Source organism: Anomaloglossus baeobatrachus, chromosome 5 (assembly GCF_048569485.1).
Source record: "Anomaloglossus baeobatrachus isolate aAnoBae1 chromosome 5, aAnoBae1.hap1, whole genome shotgun sequence".
NCBI lineage: Eukaryota > Metazoa > Chordata > Amphibia > Anura > Aromobatidae > Anomaloglossus > Anomaloglossus baeobatrachus.
In genome coordinates, this window is record NC_134357.1 from 83,473,377 (window position 1) to 83,481,452 (window position 8,076).

An 8,076-nucleotide genomic window follows, 5' to 3' on the forward strand; every position below is an offset into this window, starting at 1 on the left:
TGTGGTTGTGGTGGTTGCCAGCGATGACCTCCTCCGTATCCAAGATGAATTATGCACCTTAAGTGAGGTGCAGTACCCTGTAGTGCCTGAAGCCATAGGGGAGCCACAGATGCAACCTGTGCAGCCCCACAAGGGCCCAAGACGTAATGGGGCCACTACCATCTCCAAAACAGCAAGGAAATTCTCTCATGGACGGAACTATTAGACTGTAAAGGGTCTATATACTGTTCTTGCACAGGAGCCCTTTTCTGTCTGTGTCCGCTACTGAAAATGACTGTATGAAAACTTTATTCTGGGGAACTTTGTACATAAAAAGTATTGTTTTAATGCTTTATAATATAGTTTTCAAGCAAATATTCTAATATTGTGGGTCAATTCTCTTTAACATGTCCAAATTCTGACAAGAAAAACTGACTGATTATTTTGATCAGAGGGTGGACAAAGTGTCATCCGTTTTTCTTGCACGTGGAGAAAAAAAAGTTTCTCCACCTTTCCCATTCTATAAGTCCATGAAAATCAGACTTCACTTGGATATCATCATGGATCCATAGACTTGCATTTTCGATTTTGATCTGACAGCTCAGTCAAATCTGTCTCCATGATTTTTTTGTGGACCGCACACTTTGCGAAAAATCATGGACATATGAATGTTGGCCATAGACTATCACAGATATGAGTGCTATCTTTGAATACCATGGATAGCATTTGAACCTGAAAATCGGATGTGTGAATGAGCCCTAATTAGCAGGGAGTTCCTCAAATAGGACTTTTAGGACATAAGACAAGTGTATAATAAAAAATAATCCAAAACTCACATTTTTGTGTAACATTTATGACAATATTCATACATAAGAAATCTGTGCGCCATCCATGTTTCCATATTTTCTGTCTGTGCGGCACCCATATTTATAAATCAACAATATAAAATGCCAATGATAAAGTACAGTTACTTAGTTTATTAATGGCAATGTATCCATAAAAATTGTATGCAATATGTATGATCCATATGGGATCCGATTTTTTTTTTTTTTGTGCACAACCCTAGATGTGAATGGGTATGTGTCATCCAAGATATGGAAGAGAATAGTGAGAGCTGCGATTTTTTTCTTTCACATGGACACTGTCCGTGAGAAAAAACTATCATCAGTAGAATAACATTGGTCAGTGTGCTGTCCATGAGCTAGCCAATTTAAAGGGAACCACTCACCAGGATTTTTGTATATAAACTAAAGCCAGGCTGATTCTCTACATACCTTTAGTGGTCAGCTCAGATGTTTAGGTTTTGAAATCCAAAAAAGTAAAGTTTATAAAATTAGCTGCTTGTTGAGTGGCAGTTACAATAGAGCCGATAATATATTTATAGTTATCCAAAAAAGAGCACTCACCGGAGATGCAACAGGATGGCTGTTTAATCAAGCAAAAAGGTTACATGTGTAAGCTTGTCAGGGAGGGGGGGCACACAGCACGGTGAAGACGGCTGTTTCGCGCCTGCGCTTGGCGCTGCCTTCTACGACTCGTAGAAGCGCCAAGCGCAGGCTACAAACGGCTGTCTTCACCGTGCTGTGTGCCCCCCCTCCCTCCTAAGCCTACACATGTAACCTTTTTGCTGGATTAAACTACTGTCCTGTTGCATCTCCGGTGAGTGCCTTGTCTTTTCTTTTTTGGATTATATTGTGGACACTTGAACTTTGACTATAGTGCACCACGGAGTATCAAGAAGAATATGTGACTCCTATACCGAATCAAAGTGCCTGAGCCGGGAACTCACTATTTATGGTGCAGAGAAAGTGGTTTTGGAGTTTGTCTGAACAAGTGCCCAGTTTTTTCCTCCTAGGGATTTCCTGGTATATTCATAGCTATCCTCTCCCCCTGTTAGAATTAGAATAAGTATTATACAAATTATTCACTTTGTCTCTTGCAGGACCTGTGTGAGGTCATACCCATGTGACTAGAAGGGGCGGGGCCTCAGCCACCAAAGCTGGATACCAGGTCACATGGTTATGACCTCACACAGGTCCTGCAATTGACAAGATGAATCGTTTGTATAAAATTTATACTAATTCTAACAGAGGGAGGGGATAACTATGAATATATTATCTGCTACACTGCAACTGTCACTCAACGAGCAGCTCATTTTATAAACTTTACTTTTTTGGATTTCAAAAGCTATACATCCGATCTGACCACTAAAGGTATGTACAGACTGTGCCTGATAGTGCCAGTATAGCACTGGCTTTAGCTTATATACGAAATTACTGGTGATTGGTTCCCTTTAAACTCATGCAGCAAACATACTATATATATAATACGTTCATTTGAACAAGATCTGAAGGACATTTCCACAAATGCAAAAATGCTACTTTTTTCAGCTACATTTTACCTGGAATTGTCTGCAACAGAATACCCAACAGTAATTTGCCCTAATTATTGCATTTTTGCAGGTTATGTGTTTTCTCCCTTTTTTGATGCATTGTTAGTGCAGATTTAAAGCAGCATTTTATGGGTTTTTTTAATTTGGGAATTATTCACTGGAAACTACAATTGCATTTTCTGGTTCCTGATAGAAGCCTATAGGGAAATAATGTACCATAAATGCATAGTTCAACAGAGTCACTAAACACACAGCGGGCAGGAATTTGATTGAAATCACATTACTTAGTTTGAATTGTTAAATGCATAGAACTTTCTGCACAAAAAAGTGGGTGGATACAAAACAGCATTCATGCTTAGTGGTAATATGACCAGACACTCAATGACTGGGCCTTTATATGTACAGCCAGTCCATTGATTACAGTGGGCACCATTTGATGTTTCATTTTCCATGTGTTGTCTGTGTATAGGAACTGAATACTTTATAGCAGATTGCAAATTTAATTTTATTCAGAGCACATACTATAAATTTTTTTATATTTCTTTGAGACCATTTTATGTCTTAAAGATGGTGTCTTTAGAATCTTTCTCAGTGGTTAGCATTGCAGTCTTGCAGAGCTGGGGTCCTGGGTTCAAATCCCAAGGAAAACATCTTGAAGGAGTTTGTTTGTATGTTCTCCGCATGTTTGGGTGGGTTTCCTCTGGTTTCCTCCCAGACTCCAAGGACATACTGATAGAGAACTCAGATCGTGAGCCCCGATGGGGACAGTGATGATCATGTTTGTAAAACCTGGCGGAAAATGATCGTGCTATATAAGGAAAGCATAATAATCTTCAGTGACACAGAATTGCTTCTTTGTTGCTAAAAAAAATATGTAAAAGAACTGAGAGTCCTCAGTGGTTGATACCTTTTAATGGCTAACTGAAAAGATGGTAATAATTGCAAGCTTTAAATAATTTTTTTATCTCTACTGGCTAACACGGTACAAAGATATATTTTACTTGTATTCTTTGTTGCTGTGATTTGTTGCTGTGATGAGCACTTGTATCCACAAGGGGGCAGTAAAAGCTCATAGTGTTCATACATTAACTAGAATGATGTAGCTCAGTAGAGAATTATCACATGGATGATGATGATAATAATAATAATAATAATAATAATGAGGAACTTTAATTTATAGAATGCTATCATTCCATGTGAAACAAGTAAATATGGAAAACAACATAATGTTACAACCTCTCTTTACAAATTAACAAAAGAAGAGAAGACTGGCTAGAAGAGCTTACAATCTAAAGATCATCAATATGTAATAGAACTCTTTGGAAAGAACATTGTCAATGGGTTTAAACATTGTAATTCAGTCTTTATTTTGTTTTGTCCTGACTCAACCAACAAATCCTTTAAATACATGTTTTTTTATGGAGAAAGTCAATGACTTTCCATATGACTGTGCTGCCATGTGATCCTGATACTAATTAATGTGTTCCTTTACCAGTAAACCTAGAGCCTTGAATCTTGTAAAAAAAAATAAATTAACATACTAGTCGCTGACTCCTATATACAATGGTTCTGAGCCCAACTTAAAGAGGTTGTCCAGATTTGGCACGGACGTCTGTAGTCACTCTATGTAACAGTGCACACTGTCAGGATACACCAGTGGGCAGTCATGTGACCGCAAGTATGGGACATGCATAGTGCTGGCCACATTCCAACTAGAGGTGTGTGGTCTTGCTCAATATAAGTGAATTCAGTGAGGCCATTCAGGTCTAGTCGGAACGTGGCCCGAAGGTGGCTTACTTGCATTCACATGGTGACTTGGTCTCGCCGCTAGCTCCAGAGAACCTTGACAGTGCACACTGTAAACATTCACATAAAGTGACTGCAGACTTTCATGCCAAACCTGGATAACCCCTTTAAAGGGGTATTCTCATCTAGCAAATATATGATCTATCCAAAGAATATGAAATATATGTATGGTAGATGCAGATATTACAATAAGGGTATGTGCCCACGATCAGTTTTTACAGCATTTTGGACACAGTATGCTTAAGCTGTGTCCATCACGCTGCGTTGTACAGTACAAGGACAGTGGATGGGATTTCTAGAAATCCCGTTCCCACTTTGCTTGTTTGTTCCGCAGAAAACATTGATCTGCGGTGTGGCTTTCCAAGCCACAGCATGTCAATTTATTGTTGCGGAGTTGCAAGCGTCCTCTGCAGGGAGAACACAAGCGAGAGACCGCAGCACACTGAGCCCTGATCGAGGGTACGAGCAGCTGCGGTCTCCTGCATTATCCTGCGGAGGAGACTCAGGGCCCCGCAGGTAAGGACCCGCAGCGTTCAGAACACAGCGGGTCCTGATCCTGTGCACGTACCCTTATACCTGCATCTGGGTAAGGAAATGGCCATGTTATGAGATTTTGTCAGTGGAAAAATGGTCAGAATTCCTATACAAATGAATGTGAATTCCAACCACATGTCCACTGACAGCCGCGTGTATCCGAGCTCTGTTCTGGGGATAGATACAGAACCCGTTGCTCTTCTATAATTTAATTTTAAGTCTCAATTACGTACATCCCTATTGAGTGTGAGCAAGACCTCTTCCTTGAGTGATCTAGGGGCAGTTTGCTACACTGGACCAATAAGACACCTCTTTAGCTGCTTTTCTTCTTTTCTTTCCCAGAGTAAACACAATGTAGGAAAAATCACTGCAGTTGCATCCCCGTCCTCCCCCTCTCCCTAGTTTTACTGTTCCTCTAGTGTTGCTGTTTGGAGAAACATTCGGTTGAGAGCAACGGCAGATGCCATTGACCCCTATTGAAATATTTTACAAAGTTTCATATTTTCACATGTGCTTCTAATTTATGGCAAAAAAGTGTATGTATCTATCTTTTAATATAATGTTTAAGATTATTTATCCTAGGATATTTCTAAATTATTTCCCTGAGAAAGAAAAGTGAGTTTTACTCTGTTTCTTGAAAGTGATTAGGATTGCTCTCTCTGTGATATCTTATGTGATGAAACTTAATATAATCAAATTAACACAAAACTGAAACTATCTAAGGCCTGCGACACACATCCGTGCCGCCGGTACGTGTTTGTCATTTTTTGCACGTACCAGCGGCATGGAGACATGTTAAGCAATGCTACCCTATTGTAGCAGGCACACACGTAAAACCAGACGGAACGTGTGTCTGTGTGCGTTTGTACGTGTGTGCGTTTTTTTCTAAACGCTGACATGTCAGTGTTTTCTCCCGCAGCACGGGTGTCACACGGCCCGCACCCGTACCACACGGATGTAGTGTGGATGTGGTCCTGTGTGACACGCGCCGGAGAAAACACAAGTGTCAGAGGAAAAAAAAAAAACCTTAACTCACCTTCTCCAGCCCTCCTGTCTCTGCCGCTGCTGTCACTTTCTGCCGACCGCCGCTCATTATGCTCATTTAATATTCACTTCACTGCCTGGCAGCAGCAGCAGCGGGGAGACGGGAGGGCTGGAGATCGAGGATCAGCACCACGGTCAGCAGCGCGGACAGCAGGAAGTATGCAAATGAGTATGCACGTGAGTATGCAAATTACCGGTTCTACGTGCGCTATCGCGGATAGCACACGTAGAACACACGTGGCCCGCACGTACCAGAGACACGTACTTACCTGCACGCAACATGCAGGGGAAATACGTGTCTCGCGGCACGTGCGTGATTTTCACGTGAGTGTAGCAGAGGCCTAAACTGGTAACTTAAAAAACTTTGATATGATGAGTATACAGATACCTCCTGAGTAACATTTCATGCTTAGGGACACAGTTGACAGCATTATTATTATTTACAGCATCATGTAATAAATACAGAACAGCAAATAACTGGAAGTAGTATTGCAACTAAAACAAACATAGTTAATAAATAGTTGATAAATAATCCAAATTCACATGGGACAAATACTTTAAAGACAATTGCTGAATGTGAATGTTTAAATAAACCTCAAAATACAAATTACGTCTTAGATGTGTTCCAATAGTATTATATGTAATATATTTTATTAGCGAATCTGAGCTTTGATACATTTTCTAATTGCTTATTCTTCATCATACATAAGTCAGAAAGTCATGGTTAGAACTGAATTTAGTATTTATCAGCATGAAAAGGGACTTCACACCTCCTATTGATGTCCATGGAAACAATGGATCATTTCTCCAAGTGGTGGTCTCCTAATTCCATGTGAACTATTACAGTACACCATAACTCTAACATCCTAAAAAAATATATTACAAAGTGACATGAGATTAAAGAATTTGTATAAAACTGTCTGCAATACTTTTCATTTTTTTGTTTGAAAAATTGTAGCTACTATAAAGAACACATCTGTTTGCAAATAATCACCATCCATTAAAGGGAATCTGCCAGCAGGTTTTTGCTATGTAAGTTGAAGACATAATGCTGCAAGGGTTTTACACAGAGATTTCATGGATACCTGTCTTGTCAAGGTCCAATCTGTTGTTTATTTGTTATGTTTGTTTTAGCATCGGGACTTCTCATTGCACAGAGAACAATGTCTCAAACTCACAGCAGTCTGGCACATTGCCCTCCTCTGATTGACACGTGAATGTTCAATCTCTATAGAGTGTGTGGGAGGGGGCAGACCTCTATTACATGGCTAAATCTAAAAATTCAGATTGTGTTAAGGCCCCTTTACACCCCGCAACATCGCTAGCGATATCGCTGTAACGTCACCGGTTTTGTGACGTAATAGCGACCTCCCCAGCGACATTGCAGTGTGTGACACGCATCAGCGACCTGGCCCCCGCTGTGAGGTCGCTGATCGCTACACATCTCTCAGGAACATTTTTTCGTCCTTTGTTTCCCGCTGCGCAGCAAGCATCGTTGTGTTTGATACCGTTACAACGACTTAGCGACTTCCCTTTCAAATAGCTACTTTGACACGTCCCCAACAACCAGCTAGGTCGTTCTGCAGGTCCGTATCGCTGCTGCGTTGTTGGCCAGGTTTGCCTGTTTGACAACTCACCAGAGACTTTCCAGCGATCCCGGCCAGGTCGGGATCGCTGGTGGGATCGCTAGAAAGTGTTTAAAAGGAGCCTTTAGAACTAGAGATGAGCGAACCCGAGATTTGGTGTTCAGTGTTCGTACCAAACACAGAATTGACAAAAAAAAAAACAGAGTTTCGGTTCGGAGTTCAGGTGCTTTATGTATGCAAACCTCTCGTGTGGGCATCATTATGCTTGGGTACGCTCAGTGCTCAGCCCAATATGAGACACTTCAGTTTTACTGGGGGTAACAGCAGAATGATCAGATGTAGTGTGCACCAAAAAAATTAAAAATGGGAAAAACCTTGCACACCTGCTCCCGAAAGTGATCTGTTTATAGCTGCCTGCATTGTTGGCGGAGACCCAAACTGCCCAATTAGTGACTTCAATTGGAATTCAGGTCAAGTCCAGGATCCACACCAAACTTTATCTGAAGTCTGGCTGAACTCGCCAAACCGAACTTCCACGGGTCCACTCATCTCTAGTCAAAATGACTTCACCCAGTAATCTAAGTGATACATAGTTGGATTCAGAATCTCTTTGCCTACAACATGCTGCTCTCAGATGAGGTAGCAAAACCCTGCTGATAGATTCCCTTTAAAGGGCTGGTCTCGCTTGGATTAGGCACCTGTACTCCCCAATATCTAGAACAGTATGGATGAGAC